At 44.0% G+C, this 22,738-nt stretch overlaps 1 protein-coding gene and 1 pseudogene across 2 annotated transcripts in view; both read left to right on the top strand.

Moving 5' to 3' along the window:
• Positions 1-22,738, top strand: part of LOC126278462 (CD151 antigen-like) — a 1,693,623-nt gene that overhangs the window by 1,108,978 nt on the left and 561,907 nt on the right. The window lies entirely within an intron of this gene.
• On the top strand, positions 11,926-12,043 carry LOC126279237 (5S ribosomal RNA; annotated as a pseudogene).

The raw sequence follows: 22,738 nt of genomic DNA, 5'->3' as shown, positions 1-22,738 counted from the left end.
TTACAATTTTTAGGCTTATATGTAGCTGCATAACATCACTGTCACAATATTTTAAAACAATTTTCAATGAATATGAGCGCGAGGTTGACTTTTTACATACTAATATTACTTACTATTGTTCACTTAAAATACCATGTGTTTCGAACAAAATTTCAAAACATATGTGACAGATGTGTCCATCTCCCCCACTCTTTTTCCCACACCATCAACAGCCCGCGAGGGTGAGAGCTGTGTTTGTCGCTACTGTCTACAGTACATGATGGCTGTACGTTTGGTGGCTGTAAAGAGCCGGAGCGAGGACAGACAACCTGTTCACGCCAAAACTTAAAAGTTGAGCATCGAGAAGGTCATAACTGTGTTATATCAGAATTGCCACCCAAATTTTCGTGCTGGATCCATTCCTGGGGTGCTAACTTGCAAGTGTGCATTTGTCTCCTTAAAATATGGGGTCCAGTAGTTGACGTTTCCGTGTTAGTGTTGGCGTCAAAGTGATACACTCAGCACTCGTCCTTCGGGATTAGGCGGCTAAGGAATCGTATGCGTTTGCCAGACAGAGCTGCAACATTTCGGCTGCTCCAACAGTTAGGCGGACTTTTTGAGTGTCTGTCAGCAGTCATGGAGTCGGGAAGCTTTGTAATGTTCAAAATGTCGTTAAAGAAAATTGATCCATGACTGGTTTCCACTGTGTGTGTGTGTGTGTGTGTGTGTGTGTGTGTGTGTGTGTGTGTGTGTAATATCACAGATAAAATCGCACTCACTCTCTTCCAGTCTCGTAAATATTCACCATTCATCCGCATAAACACACTAGCTCACATCATGTACGAGACTGTTTGAACTCTCAGATGTTCTGTAACAGTCAATTAAACCACAAGAAAGACTAGACAAATAATATAATAGATTCGCAGGAAAATATGGCTAGCTAATGACTTACAAAAAACAAAAACGAAGATGCGGATTTGACCACGTACCCTGATAACACGTTAAAGCTGTCGCTCTAAAATTTAAGAGAGCTGGTCACGTTTTACACAAAAATTAAAAAGACGTACCACACTTCTGTCACTGTCATTTTAAATGGTGGGCAAATCGGTAGAAAAATGACCTGATGTTCTATTGTCTTACTATAGAATACACTCGAATAAAATGCTCGGGGCCGGCCGGTGTGGACGAGTGGTTCTAGGAGCTTCAGTCTGGAACCGCGAGACCGCTACGGTCGCAGGTTTGAATCCTGCCTCGGGCATGGATGTGTGTGATGTTCTTAGCTTCGTTAGGTTTAAGTAGTTCTAAGTTATCGCGGACTGATGACCTCAGATGTTAAGTCCGATAGTGCTCAGAGTGATTTGAACCATTTGAACTAAAATGCGGTGCACTGTGATCTACACGGTACAAACAACACATATGCGAGTGGCCTTCCGCCGGAGAAAGAAGCCATGCGTCATTGGGATGTGGCATTTACGAAGACGACTAAGGAGGACCACATCCCATCTGCGTCTACCCATATCCACAGTATATGTTGTTGTGGTCTTCAGTCCTGAGACTGGTTTGATGCAGCTCTTCACGCTATTCTGTCCTGTGCAAGCTTCTTCATCTCCCAGTACCCACTGCAACACACATCCTTCTGAATCTGCTTCGTGTAGTCATCTCTTGGACGACTACGAAGGACCACATCCCATCTGCGTTCACCCATATTCATAGTATATGTTGTTGTGGTCTTCAGTCCTGAGACTGGTTTGATGCAGCTCTCCATGCTACTCTATCCTGTGCAAGCTTCTTCATCTCCCAGTACCCACTGCAACACACATCCTTCTGAATCTGCTTAGTGTATTCATCTCTTGGTCTCCCTCTACGCTTTTTACCATCTACGCTGCCCTCCAATACGAAATTGGTGATCCCTTGATGCCTCGGAACATGGCCTACCAACCGGTCCCTTCTTCTTTTCAAGTTGTGCCACAATCTTCTCTTCTCCCCAATCCTATTCAATACTTTCTCATTAGTTATGTGATCTACCCATCTAATCTTCAGCATTCTTCTGTAGCACCACATTTCGAAAGCTTCTATTCTCTTCTTGTCTAAACTTTTTATCGTCCATGTTTCACTTCCATATATGGCTACACTCCATACAAATACTTTCAGAAATGACTTCCTGACACTTAAATCTATGCTCGATGTTAACAAATTTATCTTCTTCAGAAACGCTTTCCTTGCCATTGCCAGTCTACATTTTACACCCTCTCTACTTCGACCATCATCAGTTATTTTGCTCCCCAAATAGCAAAACTCCTTTACTACTTTAAGTGTCTTATTTCCTAATCTAATACCCTCAACATCACCCGACTTAATTCGGCTACATTCCATTATCCTCGTTTTGCTTTTGTTTATGTTCATCTTATATCCTCATTTCAAGACACTGTCCATTCCGTTTAACTGCTCTTCCAAGTCTTTTGCTGTCTCTGACAGAATTAGAATGTCATCGGCGAACCAAAAAGTTTTTATTTCTTCTCCATGGATTTTAATACCTACTCCTAATTTTTCTTTTGTTTCCTTCACTGCTTGCACAATATACAGATTGAATAACATCGGTGAGAGACTACAACCCAGTCTCACTCCCTTCCCAACCACTGCTTCCCTTTCATGTCCCTCGACTCTTATAACTGCCATCTGTTCTCTGTACAAATTGTAAATAGCCTTTCGCTCCCTGTATTTTACCCCTGCCACCTTCAGAATTTGAAAGAGAATATTCCAGTTAACACTGTCAAAAGCTTTCTCTAAGTCTACAAATGCTAGAAACGTAGGTTAGCCCTTCCTTAATCTAGCTTCTAAGATATGTCGTAGGGTCAGTATTGCCTCACGTGTTCCAACATTTCTACGGAATCCAAACTGATGTTCCCTGAGGTCGGCTTCTACTAGTTTTTCCATTCGTCTGTAAAGAAATCGCGTTAGTATTTTGCAGCTGTGACTTATTAAACTGATAGTTCAGTAATTTTCACATCGGTCAAAACCTGCTTTCTTTGGGATTGGAATTATTATATTCTTCTTGAAGTCTGAGGGTAGTTCTCCTGTCTCATAATCTTGCTCACCAGATAGTGGAGTTTTGTCAGGAGTGGGTCTCCCAAGACCGTCAATAGTTCCAATGGAATTTTGTCTACTCCCGGGGCCTTGTTTCGACTCAAGTCTTTCAGTGCTCTGTCAAACTCTTCACGCAGTATCGTATCTCCCATTTCATCTTCATCTACATCCTCTTCTATTTGCATAATATTGTCCTCAAGTACATCGCCATTGTATAGACCGTCTATATACTCCTTCCACCTTTCTGCTTTCCCTTCTTTGCTTGGAACTGGGATTCCATCTGAGCTCTTGATGTTCATACAAGTGGTTCTCTTATCTCCAAAGGTCTCTTTAATTTTCCTGTAGGCAGTATCTATCTTACCCCTAGTGAGATAAGTCTCTACATTCTTACATTTCTCCTCTAGCCATCCCTGCTTAGCCATTTTGCACTTGCTGTCGATCTCATTTTTGAGACGTTTGTATTCCTTTTTGCCTACTTCATTTACTGCATTTTTATATTTTCTCCTGTCATCAATTAAATTCAGTATCTCTTCTGTTACCCAAATATTTCTACTAACCCTCGTCTTTTTACCTACTTGATCCTCTGCTGCGGTCACTACTTCATCCCTCAGAGTTACCCATTCTTCTTCTACTGTATTTCTTTCCCCCATTCCTGTCAATTGTTCCCTTATGCTCTCCCTGAAACTCTGTACAACGTCTGGTTTAGTTAGTTTATCCATGTCGCATCTTCTTAAATTCCCACCTTTTCGCAGTTTCTTCAGTTTTAATCTACAGTTCATGACCAATCGATTGTGGATGAAAGTCCTCATCTGCCCCAGGAAATGTCTTACAATTTAAAACCTGATTCCTAAATCTCTGTCTTACCATTATATAATCTATCTGATACCTTCTAGTATCTCCAGGATTCTTCCTTGGTACAATGTAGGTAGAGAGGTATAGACTGGCACACACGCTTGAAATGACTTGGAGTTTTATTGATACCACAAAAGTGCACATAACGATTAACTATGGCACTCCATGTTATACAAAAGTAATAATTAGCGTAACAACCGAATTTCAGCAAAGACGATGTTCCTTATAACGAATGCTCATTATATCAGCCGCCGTTCTTCAGCGATACCCGTAGTCAAGGTGCAATATTGTAAATAGCTATGTATGGTGTATCAGTAGGCATGGTGAGGAACTGCAGTCAGATGTTGTGTTTTTGCATCCCTAATGACGTCGGACGATCACGGTAGACGCGACATCAGGTAAGCCCATAACCAGTAATCACTGGGATTGAGGTCTGAGTACCTGGCAGGCAAAGCATGATGGAACTGACAGCTCAGCACACGATCCTCGCCGAACGACCTGCGCAAGAGTTCTTTCACACGTGTAGCAATATGGAGTGGCGCGTCATCCTGCATCAAAGTGTATCTTCCAGTAGGTGTTCATTAGCCAGGCTAGGGACGATGCGGTTCTGCAACACATCCTCGAACCTCGCAGCCGTCGCGCTGACAGATTGAAACACAGCATCCCGCTGTCCAGGGCCATCTGTCGGCGTGTTTTTGCGTTCGTTTTTGGTCTCAGTAAAACACCATGTCATTTCTGACTCGTGTGTCATGTTTCACGTCTCTTCCTACATTATTTCTTGAATTAGGGCATTTTCAAATGTTAACAGACTTTTTTGTCACCCTGTATATAACTTCTATTTAATAGCAATGTTTCTGAAGCCCTAGGACGAATAAATTAATCTTTTTGGGTAACTTATAACATTTGAAACAGTTTGCACAGGGGAATAATCACGGTGTACTTCAATAGATTTTATGTGATCCCGATTAGAAAAGATATTAATGTTCATGAAATAGTTTTAAAAATGTAGTGACGGAATGGGGGAGTTGGGAGAGGGCAGATGAGATCTAACAGAAGATAAAAAGTTACAAATGTAGTAGAAATACAAGATATTTATATAGTTACGAAAATGAATTAAACAATTTTTAAATACTGGAATACTACTTCACAAGCTCCACATAAATTAAGTTTGTAAAATAGAAGGTGATTATAATGAAAATTAAACTTTCAAACCGCTCTATAAATAACACCACTGGTCAGAATGACGTCAAATTGCAACGGAATATTGTCGCAGAGGGGGAAAGCGTAAGGCAGAAGAAAAAAAAAGTTACGAAGTGTAGCAATAGATGGCGCTTTAAGCATCATAATTTAACAGTGGTCGACTACAGATGATAAATGAATCATACAACAACGCCTAAGTCGTACGTTTGACGTTAAAAAAACTGTACTACTCCGCGTGCATGAGTGTACAGGTGCGTTATTGTTAGTTACGCAAGTCCATCCACCACGGAAAGGTCATATCATATGGGATGGGAAAAATCGGTTTTTAACTACCCTGAGACCATGTTCAGAATGTGTTGCACAATGCGTGCCTCCAATGCAGCTAAGTTTTGCAATCGCAACACTGAATACAACATCTTTCAGACAGCCCCACAGCCAGAAGTCACACGAATTAAGATCAGGTGATCATGACGACCAGGCTGTAGGAAAATGGCGGCTGATAATTTTAGCATTTCCGAAATGGCGCTTCAGCAGGTGCTTAACTGGATTTGCAACATGCATAGGTGCGCCATATTGCTTAAAAATGATCCCATCCATGCATCCACGCTGTTGGAGAGCTGGAATGACGTGGTTGCGCAAGATACACTCGTAGCGCTTACCAGTCACGGTACAGGTAAGATGACCGGAAGCACCTGTCTCTTCGAAAAAATATGGACTATGATAAATGATGCCGTAAACCCACACCACACCAAGTTTTTGGCATGAAGTTATACTGGCTGATTTGCTTCTGGATTTTCCGTTGCCCATATTCGACAATTCCGTGTATTGACATATCCTGTAAGATGGAAGTGGGCTTCGTCTGTCCACAAAGTCTTCCACGGCCAACCATTGTCTACTTCCATGCAAGCAAGAAATTCTAAAGGGAAGGTGTCTCTTGCTGTCAGGTCAACAGGAAGCAGCTTGTGCACATGGGTGATTTTGAATGGATACAAAGAATGATGTTTCGTAGGATTTTAGACACCGTGCTCAAAGGTATGTCTAATGTTCGGGCGATTCTCGGTGCACTACACGTTTGTACACCACCACTCGTCTCCTCCTGCATTGTTGTGGCCACTGCTTCCACTCACGTCGAATCAATTCGTTTCCTTCCTCTACCAGGTTGCAGACCAAAAGAACCCGTATTTTGGAATTTCCGAATCATTTTCTCCAGACCAACAGCAGTTATCGTACCAACATCCTTTTCCAAACCCTTCAGTGTTCGGAACTTCTGCAGAGCGACGTGTGCACAGTCATCATTCTTGCAGTACAGCTTTACAAACAGCGCGATCCTGCATCGAGACAGTCAAGGCGAACGTCGCCGAAGCCAGAGGAGGAAAAGCCGTGTACCCCGCGTGTTTGTACCAACTTCAGTGGGTCGTGCGTGCGCATGACAGGTGTTTTCATTTACCTATTCTGACACATAGAGTGCAATTTGACGTCGTTCTGACCAGTGGTGTTACTTCTACAGCGTTTTGGAAGTTCAATTATAATAACCCCTTATATTGTTATGAATGATGGTACACCAATGTCAAGAAAAAAAAAGAATACCAAATTGAATTTTGTGCTCTATTGTGAAATTTATAGGATAATTAATTTTTGTAGCACGACATGATCACACAGAATCTTGTAAAATAATTATTGCTTACTGTACATATAAATTGTGAATTTCAAAGAACCGCGACAGTGCGGCAGTGAATTGCGTAACTCTGGAAACACTTGGATCTTATACTTTGTTTTCAAAAATCGGAATAAACATTCCAGAAAATAAATTGTTGTCGCAAAATTCTTTTAACTCAAGAAGTTGCCTTACTGCTTAGTTTGTTACAACGCGACGCTCCATTTTATCGGTGTGGTTTGTCATCTTGTTTCGGTTTCTGTAACGGCGCGCTGCCGTGCTCCGGTGCGAGATTTGATTCTGTACCAGGACAGAAAATTAATTACGTAACATTATTTTAAAAATCATAATTAAAACTTTATGGATACTTCTTGTGAAAGAGAATGTGAAATGCAAATAATAGTGGCGTTTTGGCGTTTTCGTCACTGTTCCTCAAGTGAGTGCGATAGCGTTACTGAGTTGTTCATCAATTTTCCATGTTCGATGCAACATGTGGCAGTAGATTCAGGTATTAGTCTACATTTCCTCTTCATAATCTTGCAAAACCAGAGCAATCTGAACTCATTTGGATTGTTAGGGACATTCTTTCGATCTTCCGCAACAGCTGCAGTCATAAACCTAACCACAAAGGAGAATGGTACGATGACAGGTACCTCCGTCATACAGCGTAAGATGTACTGCGGAATGTAGGTGTGGATGAGAACGTGAATTTTGATGTACAGCTCATTAACACTCCGTAGGCTTGTGACGAAGTCTGACTATGCACTTTAGGTATCCCCTCTCCATGGTGTTGTGAGCTAGCAGCATGATTTGTGTGTCCCTGTTTACTTGGCGAGTTTACGTAAGAGCAACCATTGGCAAGGTGGATGGCGAGTCTACGTAAGAGCAACCAGTGGCAAAGTGGAACCTGCGTTTCCCACTCGAGTTTTCGACGTTCCCCATTCCAGACAAAAGAAAATTCAAAATGATGCCACCTTCTCCCCAAGTATCTTAAAACTATCTATTTCCTTAAAATATAATCTATTACCAATGTTAGCAGTTTGAAGAGGTCGAATTATGTGTTCAGGGCAGAAATACTATCATACATATTTAAAAAAATTGTAGTACATTAACAAGAATTTAAATTTGTAAAAAACCAGAAAAATAAAAAACCTGCTTTAGAAGTGCCTGATTTCCTTTCTTCCTGCTATTTTCATCGTTCTTTTGGTTTACAGTCAGGGCAGTACCTGTATCTGAATTCGCAAATTGACAGCTCTACCCACTACGCTTCTGGGATTACATGAACTTTGTGCGTGTGTTACAAATCCTGTAGGCTCTTAAGCGCCGACCTCTATTACCATACACTCCTGGAAATTGAAATAAGAACACCGTGAATTCATTGTTCCAGGAAGGGGAAACTTTATTGACACATTCCTGGGGTCAGATACATCACATGATCACACTGACAGAACCACAGGCACATAGACACAGGCAACAGAGCATGCACAATGTCGGCACTAGTGCCGTGTATATCCACCTTTCGCAGCAATGCAGGCTGCTATTCTCCCATGGAGACGATCGTAGAGATGCTGGATGTAGTCCTGTGGAATTGCTCGCCATGCCATTTCCACCTGGCGCCTCAGTTGGACCAGCGTTCGTGCTGGACGTGCAGACCGCGTGAGACGACGCTTCATCAAGTCCCAAACATGCTCAATGGGGGACAGTTCCGGAGATCTTGCTGGCCAGGGTAGTTGACTTACACCTTCTAGAGCACGTTGGGTGGCACGGGATACATGCGGACGTGCATTGTCCTGTTGGAATAGCAAGTTCCCTTGCCGGTCTAGGAATGGTAGAACGATGGGTTCGATGACGGTTTGGATGTACCGTGCACTATTCAGTGTCCCCTCGACGATCACCAGAGGTGTACGGCCAGTGTAGGAGATCGCTCCCCACACCATGATGCCGGGTGTTGGCCCTGTGTGCCTCGGTCGTATGCAGTCCTGATTGTGGCGCTCACCTGCACGGCGCCAAACACGCTTACGACCATCATTGGCACCAAGGCAGAAGCGACTCTCATCGCTGAAGACGACACGTCTCCATTCGTCCCTCCATTCACGCCTGTCGCGACACCACTGGAGGCGGGCTGCACGATGTTGGGGCGTGAGCGGAAGACGGCCTAACGGTGTGCGGGACCGTAGCCCAGCTTCATGGAGACGGTTGCGAATGGTCCTCGCCGATACCCCAGGAGCTACAGTGTCCCTAATTTGCTGGGAAGTGGCGGTGCGGTCCCCTACGGCACTGCGTAGGGTCCTACGGTCTTGGCGTGCATCCGTGCGTCGCTGCGGTCCGGTCCCAGGCCGACGGGCACGTGCACCTTCCGCCGACCACTGGCGACAACATCGATGTACTGTGGAGACCTCACGCCCCACGTGTTGAGCAATTCGGCGGTACGTCCACCCGGCCTCCCGCATGCCCACTATACGCCCTCGCTCATAGTCCGTCAACTGCATATAAGGTTCACGTCGACGCTGTCGCGGCATGCTACCAGTGTTAAAGACTGCGATGGAGCTCCGTATGCCACGGCAAACTGGCTGACACTGACGGCGGCGGTGCACAAATGCTGCGCAGCTAGCGCCATTCGACGGCCAACACCGCGGTTCCTGGTGTGTCCGCTGTGCCGTGCGTGTGATCATTGCTTGTACAGCCCTCTCGTATGGTGGGTCTGACACACCGGTGTCAATGTGTTCTTTTTTCCATTTCCAGGAGTGTATATTTAATTATAATAAATCACACCAATACCGATGCGTTTTCGAGATATCACTATTATTTGAAACAGCACTCATTTATATGACACGCCTTTTAATACAAAACCCATCAGATACAAGTTTCACCTACAACGACGAAATGCAATATAGTGTCTTCTCAAAACTTGATGCGGCAACGAAAGACGACAGACATACCAAACGATCGAAACTGGGACTGACCACCTCAAAGTGATGTCACGGGATGTTTCACTGCGGTGAGCTTAGCATCTGCACAAAAGGAAGGGTGTATCGATTAATCTAAAGATAGAGTGAAATTTTTGTGAATATCCCCAAAACTAAGTGTCTGCTGTTTGAAGTGCACCATGTGGCATTAGTAGTAAGGCTAAGCAGATAAAATACTTCCGCAGTTTCCCCGGCACAGAAATTTTCTTCCCCAAAAATCTCCCCAGGTTTCTCCTTCCTCAGAAGTTCTTCCAAACGATTATTTTTGCCCCAGAACTGTATGAAAAAACTCGATTTGCAGTCGCTGTGTAGGACGTTCGTCAGTCCGCAAGCCACGTTCGGACTGCGTTGTCGGCAACAACGCCCGCGAAAGGCAGGGATCTCGGCCGGCGTCCTGTTTTAACCTGTCGCAGCTGTTGGACCACAGTCTCACTCAGGCCCCGTGCTCTCACAATTAGCGCCCGTTAGCAGCACCGCTCGGCTTTCGCAAATTGCTTTGCGTTACGCGCGACGTCAGCTCGTTGTCTCTTGCAAGGTGAAGGTCGCCACTAACACTCCCACCCATTTATTTTGGTACAGAAGTCGGCGAGAACAGCTGACACTCACTGACATCTGAAATAGCCAACAGTAAAGGGAATACTGATGCACATATTTCACCCGTGCTACAGCTCCCTTCAGCCGAATTGATACGAAATGGGTAGACACGAACACTGTGTTCCATAAATAACGATGGAGAGCAGTTAGGGATGTGGATCGAGTTAAGTGAAGTAAAGTATACAAACTGTGAAATATTTTTGCAGCTGGTGCTGTTTAATAAAAGACACGTTTACATACACCATCAGGCTCTGTTTAAAATTCATCGAAATGTGTTAGAAGTCTAGGTACGTGCACCATCTTCTGACACTGCAAAAAAAGTCATGTAAACATATTGCTTCCTCACATATTAAAAATAGTTGCCGAAATATTATCAAAAGTGCGTTAGTGACGGTGCAGGCTTTCGAATAGAGAATGTAATGAGTAGCCCTCAACTACCTACACTCTGACTCAGTTGAAATATTGAAATTTTTGGCTGGCTTCGTTGTCTAGGGGCTGGGATACCTAATTTCCGCTTTACAAGCCAAATACTGCTGAAAATACAGTACACAATATAAATATGCATATGAATCCAATGGTCGAAGGTTCCTATCACTCGCCCGTTGTCTTACAACGTTCAACATAAACACTGTTCCATGAAATTTCGTTTGAGCTGCAAGATGTGAACAACTTTACTGCTACAATATTTTGGCGTAGAGTCTTCTGGCCATCTTCAGATGTATCCTGCGTGTGCTGCCTTGCCCTGTTTACAAGCGCTCCGGCTCATGCGTCGTGTGTCCAGTTGTCGCAGCGCATGTATTGCTAGAGCACATGCGCACATGCTGCAAGGCTGTGTCTTGCTGTAATGAAACGTCGTCTCATCTACTGTATCAGACTGGGCATCTTCATATTGAAAAATCGCAGAACGATGCCAGCTACGCAGAGCACTGTGTTCTTGTTTAACAAGATTCTTTGCGTTATCTAACTGAGAATGCCCGTCCCAGTTGATCAGGTCCTCAGAGAGTCGTATTCCCACTGAGTTATCGGTAACAGTGTTCTAAAAGCTTGAAATATGGGCTGAAATATTTGTATCATTCTCTTTCATGGAACGGCCATTAGCAATACGGGATTCTGCGATGGATTTGGTGGTTTGGAGGAGGCACGTATGTCACTGGTGTTGCATGACATTGCTCCTGAACAGCGCGCTTCGTTCGTACTTTATATGATCGATCTCATACACATGGAATCTTATGAACACTTGCTTTGGGAAGCTCTAAGTCTTCTTCAAATGAACCCAGAAGTGCCGAGATTTTTGGTGGAGGATGAAAGACCAGTTTAACCTCATGTCCTCCTTTGTACTCTGCCTCTTTCCGTGGGAATATTTCAAGTGTTTCCAGTATTTGGCTGACAGCAAAGGTCACCGTACCTCAGCCAGTACTGGAGATGGACAGAAGACTCTGCACCGAAATACTGTGGCTGCGAGTCATTGACATCCTCCAGATGGCCTGGAAATAGACAGAACCATCTATTTGACAGGAAAGTTTTAAATTTCGCAGTGTAAAGGAGCGTCCAGCAAGTAATGCAACACATTTTTTTCTCAGGCAATTTCGGTTGAAAGCCAACGGCCTTGCCGCAGTGGTAACACGGGTTCCCGTCAGATCACCGAAGTTAAGCACTGTCGGGCTGGGCTAGCACTTGGATGGGTGACCATTCGGTCTGCCGAGCGCAGCTGGCAAGCGAGTTGCACTCGGCCCTTGTGAGGCAAACTGAGGAGCTACTTGATGGAGAAGTACCGGCTCCGGTCTCGGAAACTGAGATACTGCCGGGAGAGCGGTGTGATCACATGCCCCTCCATACCCGCATCTAGTGACGCCTATGAGCTGAGGATGACACAGTGGCCGCTCAATACCGTTGAGCCTTCATGGCCTGTTCTGGAGGGAAAAAAGTCGGTTGAAAAAAAATGCGAAATTTGTTGTCGGACATCGTGGAATATTCCTGTTTGAGCTCCTGTACTTTCATGAAGTTCGGATAGGTGGCAGCGCTACATAGCTTATGAAATGGAGCCTATAAAGGAGGTGCGTTCCAAGCAGAGAACTGTTACTGACTTAGTTTATTTTGGCCGAAAACCAGAGCACTGCAGGTAACTCGTTGGCGCTTGCAGAAAGTCTGCGGAGGCCTGGGAGTGAACGAAAGCACGGTGAGTCGTTGGGTGAGGCGTCTGCCATCGAAACAACGAGGTCGTACACACCTGTCCCACGTCGCGCGTGCTGGCCGACCGCACTCAGCTGTCACTCCTGCAGTGTTGGAACGCGTGGACACTTTGATTCGAGGTGATCGACGGATTGCTGTCAGATACCCCTCTGCCCAACTGGATGTCTCTGTTGGTAGTGCCCAAACCCTTCTCCACCAGTTTGGGTACTCCAGTGTGTGCCCGTTGGACTCCTCATCGCCTGACAGACCATAAAGAGCAACGAAGGACCATCTGTGCGGAGCTGCTTGTGCGCTACGAGGCTGGTGGTGACAATTATTTATCTAAGATAGTCACAGGCGATGATGATGATGTTTCATTTGTGGAGCACTCAACTACGCAGTCATCAACGCCTACAAAGTCGCAATTTTGACACAGTGCAATTTTTTTCACAGTCAAATGTAGCCACTGTCACGAATGAGGGCAACACAAACACCCAGACCCTGGGAAGAGAACATCCCCGGAATGTCACAGGCGATGAAATGTGGGTTCATCACTTCGAACCGTAAACAAATCGGCAATCCGTGTAATGGCGCCACACTGCTTCTCCTCCGGAAAAAAGTTCAAAGTTGACCCTCAACTGGTAAAGTCATTTCCATTTAGTATGAAACAACTTCAGCTTTCTCGTCGCCATAAAAATACAAACGAACGACTTCTTCTTGATGACGGTGCAACGTCGCACACAAGACTACGCACCCGAGAGGAACCCACAAATCTTCATTGGACTCTTCTTTTCATCCATCTTACCCTCTGGATCTCGCACCTTCCGACTTCCATCTGTTTGGCCCAATGAAGAAAGGACTTTGCGGGCAGGTTCGAATCCTGCCTCGGGCATGGATGTGCATGATGTCCTTAGGTTAGTTAGGTTTAAGTAGTTCTAAGTCCTAGGGGACTGATGACCTTAGAAATTAAGTCCCATAGTGCTCAGAGCCATTTGAACCACTTTGAAAAAAAAATTGTAAATTTGTGTTAAGATCTTATGGGACCAAACTGCATAGGTCATCGTCCCTAAACTTACACACTACTTAATCTACCTTAAACTAACTTACGCTATAGACGACACACACATCCATGCCCGAGGGAGGACTCGAACCTCTAACGGAAGGAACCGTGCTGGCCGTGACAAGGTGCCCCCTTAGACTCCCGGCTACCCCTGCGGTAAAGTGGCTGACTGGGAGGTTACTGATTCCACACGACGTTGGCTCCGACATCGACTAGTAGAGTGGTACTACAGGCCCTCCCATTAAGATGGCGTAAGGCCGTCTCACTGAACCGAGATTATATTGAAAAATAGGGTTTTGCAGCCAAATAGAGCGGGGAATATTATGGTGTACTGCAATCCTGACTAAAACAAACCCGGTTTCAGAAAAAAATGTGTTGCGTTACTTATTGAAAGCCCCTCTTAAATAACGCCACTCTTTGACTCAATATGAAGGCAACTATGTTTAATACATCAGAAATCAACGTGTTAAAATTATTCTTTGTCCAGTGTCAGACAATGATCCTTACAGACCGAACCGAGGACCACAGTTCAATAACATTTTTACAGCAGCTGGTGACGTGTATAAATACTTAATTATTTTAAGACTAGACGAGAACTAGATTTTTTATTTTATTGTACTGGTTTTTTATGTGCATATCATACAGTTAGCCCCATATTACAACTGATGATTAAAAGAAATTAATTTTAGTCATAGAGCGTGACAGGGACTGCAGTGCAGTCCCACTGCAGTGCAGTCGCACTGCATATGTCTTGGTTTTGTATTCCACATTTCGCAATGATATGTCACAAACACGAGAAATTTTCAGAATTGTATAATTATTTTGGCTTGCTGGAGATATAATTTTTATCTCGCACAAAGTGTTGGCACTCAGACAAACACAAACCATACCACAGATGAAACTTCCTGGCAGATTAAAACGGTGTGCCGGACCGAGACTCGAACTCGGGACCTTTTCGTTCGCGGGCAAGTGCTCTACTGGTTCTTTTTTTTTGTCTCGTTTTGTTCGTCTTTGGTCGTTGAATTTGTTCGGAGCGGACGTCCCATGACGCTTGTTAAAATTCGTTGTTCATGTATTAACTCAGTTTTCTTATTACAGAGGGCTGCCGACCCTCTGACCGAACACGCTGAGCTACCGTGCCGGCTTCCGTCTGAGCTAACCAAACACGACTCAGGACCCGTGCTTACGGCTTCAGTTCTGCCAGTACCTCGTCTCCTACCTTCCAAACTTCGCAGAAGGAGACGAGGTAGTGGCAGAATTGAAGCTGTAAGCACGGGTCCTAAGTCGTGTTTGGATAGCTCAGATGGTAGGGCTCTTGCCTGCGAAAGCAAAGGTCACGAGTTCGAGTCTCAGTCCGGCACACAGTTTTAATCTGCCAGCACATTCTCTGCTGCATGGTGAAAACTTCGTTCTGGAATCGTACCACAGATTTTCGCATTCAGATTGACACGTAATCATGACTTATTTAACTTCAAAATCGAAAAGATGGCTTTCACACGCATGTGTTGATTGAATATGTCGTAGAACTTCTGCAACGTCATTATGGACACGTGCAAAATCTACTTGAGGAAAGCAATGTAGATGTTCTAGACACTTTTAAAGTAAATTGTCTTTAGAGCAGCAATTACCTTGAAGATCAAACAATTACATCTTTAGATCCACAGGGGCACTTTTATCCGGAACGGCAAAACGTCTGGAAAACACATGTAAGATGAGCAGGGTCCACAAAACGATTGGAAAACTATTCTTGCAATTCTTTCAAGGCAACAATGAATTCTCCAAACCTCGCGTTTTCTTTAATGCCAGTGAGTGAAACTGGACTGGGTTTGCCGGAATTTGTCCCTTCTAAAATGCGATTTTATTTGCAAATGAATCCCCATCGAACCAGATATAAGTTGTTTCTCATCTTTCAGCGTCTTACTGAGTGCTGTCAAATCCACGTAAAACGCGAGCTCTGCAATCCATTACGAATGCTCGATTGTTTGTTCCCGCTTTTTGTTTTCGTTCATAAATTTGTCAATACCGGGTTTAAATCGAAAACCCGTTGCACGGATGTTCCTTGACTTAACCAACGTACTTTTTAGTCTCTATGCTCCTCGTTCAGCTCTATCGAAAACTGCTGGAACCGACAGTAAATCTTTAAATTTTTTTCTGCGTGATATTGTAATGTCATTCCAAAGCAAATCTTCAGTACCCGTCGATTATGTGACATATATTGAGAATTCTTCTCTTCTGCCATAGTTTTAAAGGCTAGACTACCTCTTTTTTTGCAAACAGCCACTGGACCTTTGAGCATCCTTCATACAACGACAACAAACAACGACCCTGACACCATGATTCTGCCGAACTGAAGGGAGTTATGGCGGCCGATAAATGCCGCACCGCAGTGCTAAACGAAATGTCGTGTGATACGGAGTGCTTCCTACACGGAACCAGCGAACCAAAGCGCCCCAAGTCTCAGTCGCACATCCTGCTCGTGTGTGGTTTGGTACATAGCAACGACCCTGCTGTAGGCATTCGTTATTTGTTACTGAACGTTTCATATTGTTTTTTGCATTCATCGCGAATCTCTTGAGCAGCGCAAAGTGCCAAGCGACTGGAAAGAGGCGAACGTGACTCCTATGTATAAGAAGGGTAAAAGAACGGACGCACAAAATTACATACCAACGTCCTTACTATCGGTTTGCTGCAGAAATCTAGAGCATATTCTGAGAAACAGCGAAACAGACATGCCAAATTTAAACAGTTGCAAAATCCCCAAGATTGGCGATCTTTTACAGAAGCTCGAAATTTATCGCGGACTTCAATGCGACATGCTTATATCAGTTTCCACAACGAAACTTTGTCTTGAAACCTGGCAGAAAATCCCAAGAGATTCTGGTCGTATGTGAAGTATGTTAGCGGCAAGAAACAAACAATGCCTTCACTGCGCGATAGCAATGGAGATAATATCGAAGACAATGCTGCCAAAGCAGAGTTACTTAACACAGCGTTCCGAAATGCCTTCACAAAAGAAGACGAAGTAAATATTTCAGAATTCGAATCAAGAACAGCTGCCAACATGAATAAAATAGAAGTAAATATTCTCGGAGTAGTGAAGCAACTTAAACACTTATTAAAAGCAAGTCTTCCTGTCCAGACTGTATACTAGTTATGTTCTTTTCGGAGTACGCTGATGCATTAGCTCCATACTCAAGAATCATATACAACCGTTCGCTCGACGAAAGATCCGTACCCAGAGACTGCAAAGTTGCACAGGTCACACCAATATTCAAGAAAGGTAGTAGCAGTAATCCACTAAATTACAGGCACATATCGTTCGGTATGCGGCAGGATTTTGGAACATATATTGTTTTCGAACATTATGAATTACCTCGAAGAAAACGGTCTATTGACACACAGTCAACATGGCTTTAGAAAACATCGTTCCTGTGAAACATAACTAGCTCTTTATTCCCGTGAGGCGTTGAGTGGTATTGACAAGGGATTTCAAATCGATTCCCTATTTCAGGGTATCCGGGACGGTTTTGACACTGTACCACACAAGCGGCTCGTAGTGAAATTGCGAGCTCATGGAATATCGTCTCAGTTATGCGACTGGATTTACGATTTTCTGTCAGAGAGGTCACAGTTCGTAGTAATTGACGGAAACTCTTCGAGTAGAACAGAAGTAATTTCTGGAGTTCCCCAAGATAGTGTTATAGGCCCTTTGCAGTTCCTTAGCTATATCAACGATTTGGGACACAATGTGAGCAGCCGTCTCCGGTTGTTTGCAGATGACGCTGTCGTTTATCGACTAATACAGTCATCAGAAGATAAAAAAATGCAAAACGAATTATAAAAGATATGTGAATGGCGCGAAAATTTACAGTTGACCTTTAAATAGCGAAAAGTGTGAGGTCAACCACATGAGTGCTAAAAGGAATTCGTTAAACTTCGGTTACAGGATACATCAGTCTAATGTAAAAGCCGTACGTTCAGCTAAATACCTAGGTATTACAATTACGAACAACCTATATTGAAAGGAACACATAGAAAATGTTATGGGGGAGTCTGACCAAAGACTGGGTATTATTGGCAGGACATTTAGAAAATGTAACAGATCTACTTGGGAGACTGCCTACAATACGCTTGTCCATCCTCTTTTAGAATACTGCTGAGCGGTGTGGGATCCTTACTAGATAGGACTGACGAAGTACATCGAAAAAGTTCAAAGAAAGGCAGCACGTTTTGTATTATCGCAAATTATGGGAGAGAGTGTCATTGGAATGATCCAGGATTTGGGCTGGACATCATTAAAAGAAAGGCGTTTTTCGTTGCGGCGGAATCTTCTCACGAAATTACAATTACCAACTTTCTTTTCCGAATGCGAAAATATTTTGTTGATTGCGACCTACATAGGGAGAATCGATCACCACGATAAAATAAGGGAAATCAGAGCTCGTACGGAAAGATATAAGTGTTCGTTCTTTCCGCGCGCTGTACGGGATTGGAATAATAGAGAATTGTGAAAGTGGTTCGATGAATCGTCTGCCAGGCACTTAAATGTGATTTGCAGCGTATCCATGTAGATATAGATGAGTTCGAATATAATAAATTTCCTAGAGACCGGAAAGCTCATGTCCACGAATCATCACGGCTTTAGCCCGTGCGAAATCCAGCTCGCTCTTTTCACAAGTGATGTACTGCGAACCATGAATGAAGGGCAACAGGTAGATTCCCTATTTCAAGATTTCCGAAAAGCACGCGACATAGTACGCCACTACAGACTTTTAACGAAGGTTCGTGCATACGGAACAGGATCCCAGATATGTGACTGGCCCGAAAACTTCTTACGTATTAGAGCCCAGTATGGCGATCTCGGCGGGAAGTGTCCACTGGGACAGGAATATTATCAGGAGTGGCACAGAGAAGCATAATAGGATCGCTGGTATTTCCTATATACATAAACGATCTGACAGACAGGGTGGGGAGCAGTCTCTGATTGTCCACTGATAATTCTGTGGTGTACTGGAAGGTGTCGAAGATAAGTGACTATAGAGCGATACAAGATGAGCTAGACAAAATTTCTAGTTGGTTTGATGAATGGTAGCTCTTAATGTAGAAAAATGTAAGTTAATGCGGATGAATAGAAGAAACAAACCTTAATGTACGGATAGAGCATTAGTGTACTGCATACAGTCACGTAGTTTAAAATGATTCCCTGGTGGGAAGAAGACATTCATTTCGAAAAGCGCTACTGAGAAAATTAGAGAACGGGCACTTGGAGTTGACTGCAGAACGATCCTACTGCCATCAACATACATTTAGCCTAGGGACCACGAAGATAAGGTACGAGAAATTAGGGATCATACGGAGGCATACGTGCAGTCTTTTTTCCCTCGCTCTATCTGCGAGTTGAACAGGAAAGGAAAGGGCTAGTTGTGGTACAACGCACCCTCTGCCACGCACCGTACGGTGACTTGCTGAGTATCGATGTAGATGTAAAGGTGGCAAACGTTAACCAAAAACTTGTTCAAAAACCTCCTCTGCAGCCTAAAAGCATGTACATAGTCACATAACTGCAAAGTAAACGAAAAGAAGCAGTATCATTCCGAGCTCCCGAACACTGCATGCTGGTCGTATTTACCTTTGGACCCAATTCCGCCGAGGACTGGCAGCTGACGAAACATGGTGACATCTGGTGTTGCGGCCGATTTGAGAGCGAACACACACTGTATATGGCCCTTGACTACCCCACTACAGAAAAAATGGCTCTGAGCACTATGGGATTAACATCTGAGGTCATCAGTCCCCTAGAACCTAAACCTAATTAACCGAAGGACATCACACACATCCATTCCCGGGGCAGAATTCGAACCTGCGACCGGAGCAGCAGCGCGGTTCCGGACTGAAGGGCCTAGAATCGCTCGGCCACATCGGCCGGCTCCCCACTACAGATAGAAGAAAGACTGCTTTTCAGCAATGTGAGAGTGTTAAAAATATCTTTATTATTAACTTATTTTCACGTTGTACTTGCGCAGAACTTCGCTTGATCCTCGAAATTGTGCTAATCACAGTTGATCCTAATTGGCAGCGAAATATTCTGAGATTTACGTTTACATGACGTAGATTTCCGAGTCCGTCTTGACTAGAATTCTTCATCTGTGCTACTCTGAGATCAACTGCTCGGTACGATCATCCCTAAAATGAGCAGTATATGATGCGCGATCTTTTTCAGTTGAAGCGTCTGGACGGGCTGGAAAGCTTGCGTAATGAACACTGCCTCTGCAGCAGACTCTGGTGTGCCCTTAGGGAGGCAGTATTACCGTTCTCCATGGATGTTAGGACCAGAGGAGGCACTTATCACATAAGGCTGATCAGTTATTTTCGATCCGACAACGAGTATTTTAATCGCATCTCGCCACTCCATTTGGGAGGTTATCTTGTGTATTTCGTGATCGTCTCCATTATTTTCGAAAAGTGACTCTACTTGAGGATCCATAGAGTTTTGGTCTTGGAAATGCTCTTCTTTTTCGACCAGCCTCGAGGTCTCTGCCTCATCCTCAAACCTTCACCAATCTATACAGCCAACATGTCGCGCTCTGTGTCCAGAACAAATGTCTCGCATGTGCAGTTAATACTTGCCTTTAATTTTTGCGGAGCAGATAGATAGTCTAAGAACTGAGTATCTCAACAAAAGAAATTTGTGGTGCTGGTTAGTGTGGTCAACTGGATAGTCAGTCAGGTGATGGTGTATACAACAGCACAGTTAGAGGGTTAAGGGCTGCGCCTACGAAGCTCCTTTAGCTCATTTGATTTGGGGAGGGATGGGATCTCCATAATTTGGACTGTCAACAAAGTAGATTTGTCCATCAGTAGATGAGACCGAATATGATGATGCATCTCCGCTGATTTGAAGAGCAGATAATTTATCGGTACCGACAGCATAGCTGCGATTCTGGTTCCAACGGAAATATGCTGTATTTTGTCTGATTTGTCGAGTACTGACTTGATGCAATTATAGTGGAAGATCGCTCTGTAATCAGCTAATGTTGTACCAGCGAAAGCGTGGAGCGTGTGGTGCTACCTATATTTTTAATTACGGGAATTACTTTCAGATTATTTTTTATGCATTTCAAGTCAGGTTATTACGAATATTACTGGAAAAGCAGTTACCTGGAAAAATACCGTAGCTCTTTCTCTTGCAGCACTCAGTAGCAGCTTTCATCCACTACTTCATACGTCGTAATGCCTAGACAGCTTTAATACACTATAATGCATTATTTAAATGATACACATAGCGTACAATATTACAGTATCTTTCATCGTAGCCAAATGGATTGCATAATGCTACTGACGTACTTGCTTTTTCTCTAACGAGCGTAATTTACTAATGGTTCTGCAACCTTTTGGAGGGTGACAGTTTCGGAAATTACAGTCGTTTGGCACCTCCTACTGTGACGGAGACACCACAATTAACCTGATAACGACAGCAACAGTAACCTTAACTATGGTGTTATACTCTATAATGCTACGAGTAAACCAGTAATTACATTATTTCCGCCAGACTACCCTCTAAAAGATATGACGTATAACTGATTTCAGTTTCTATTTAGGCCATGGTTCAGTGGTTCTGAAGTGCCTAAGCAAATGTTGTGACGAATGACAACACTTGAATCTACAACCCTTTTTTCCTGTTCTCTTACAGTACACGGGTTGGGCGAAAATACGTTAACTTCGCAAGAAATACACGCTTGAACATACATGGAGATGTTAGCCAAGCCTGCCGGCTGTACTGTTGTGTTTGATCAGGAGCTGCACCTGCGCAACGTCCTCAGTACGCTGCAAATATCAGTCTTGGTCACAACAGTTTTATGTGTGGCTATGATCGAATTATGTGTGAGCTAAGTGAATTCGAACGCTGGAAAATTGTCGGTGCTCGTATTGAGGGAGCTTCTGAAACCAAGGCAGCCGAAGAGTTTTGTGTTTCAAGAGGCACCCTACCGAAGATTTATATCGGACACAGAAAAGCGGAAAAACTCAAACCGCTAAGCCACAACGGGGACAGAAGCATGTGTTGACAGACGGTAGTTCAAGATTAATTTGACGGAAAGTAAGAGGATGGCAGCTCCAAAAGTCACTGCAGAGCACTCACGAACCGTGTCGGCACCAAAAGAACAATAAGGGAGCTCCATAAGCAGGAAATTGCAGGCTGGGCTGTAATTCCAGAACCACTCATCACTAACTCAGACGTCCGTAACAGAAAAACGTGGTGCAGAAGCCATAAAACCTGACTGTGGAGAGATGGAAAAATGTCATTTGATCGTATGAGTCTTATATGAAGTCTTCACGGGTTGTCAGCCGAGTACCATCGTCGTACGAAGCAACGTTTCCATCGAAAAGTTGCTATGGGACGTCGATGCTACTCAGCTGACAACCCGTGAAGACTTCATATAAGAAATTCGCCGAGAAAGCCTGCACTCGCTTATACCTTATGAGTCTTGTTTCACACAGTTTAAAACTTCTGGCCGAGTTTATGATCTAAGAGTGAAATATGTCTGGGTTCGGTGATAATTACGGCTGCCATATTTCTGTATTCCGTGGACCCATAGATACTGTGCAAGCTCACATTATTGCCAAGGATTATGTGACTATTTTGGAAAACATCCAAAATACTGCTTTTCCTTAAACCTCGCATACTTCGTACGCATAAATTTCCTTTAATTTACGTCTGTGCTCACTAATTTTTTTATTAGACTACTGGCCATTAAAATTGCTACACCACGAAGATGACGTGCTACAGACGTGAAATTTAACCGACAGGAAGAAGATGCTCTGACATGCAAATGTTTAGCTTTTCAGAGCATTCACACAAGATTGGCGCCGGTGGTGACACCTACAACGTGCTGAGATGAGGAAAGTTTCAACCGATTTCTCTTACACAAACAGCAGTTGACCGGCGTTGCTGGTGAAACGTTGTTGTGATGCCTCGTGTAGGGGGAGAAATGCATACCATCACGTTTCCGACTTTGATAAAGGTCGGATTGTAGAATACCGCGATTGCGGTTTAACGTATCGCGACATTGCTGCTCGCTTTGGTCTAGATCCAATGACTGTTAGCAGAATATGGAATCGCTGGGTTCAGGAGGGTAATGCGGAACGCCGTGCTGGATTCCAACGGCCTCGTATCACTAGCAG

Source organism: Schistocerca gregaria, chromosome 6, assembly GCF_023897955.1.
Source record: "Schistocerca gregaria isolate iqSchGreg1 chromosome 6, iqSchGreg1.2, whole genome shotgun sequence".
NCBI lineage: Eukaryota > Metazoa > Arthropoda > Insecta > Orthoptera > Acrididae > Schistocerca > Schistocerca gregaria.
This window is presented reverse-complemented; position numbering and strand designations above follow the sequence as displayed.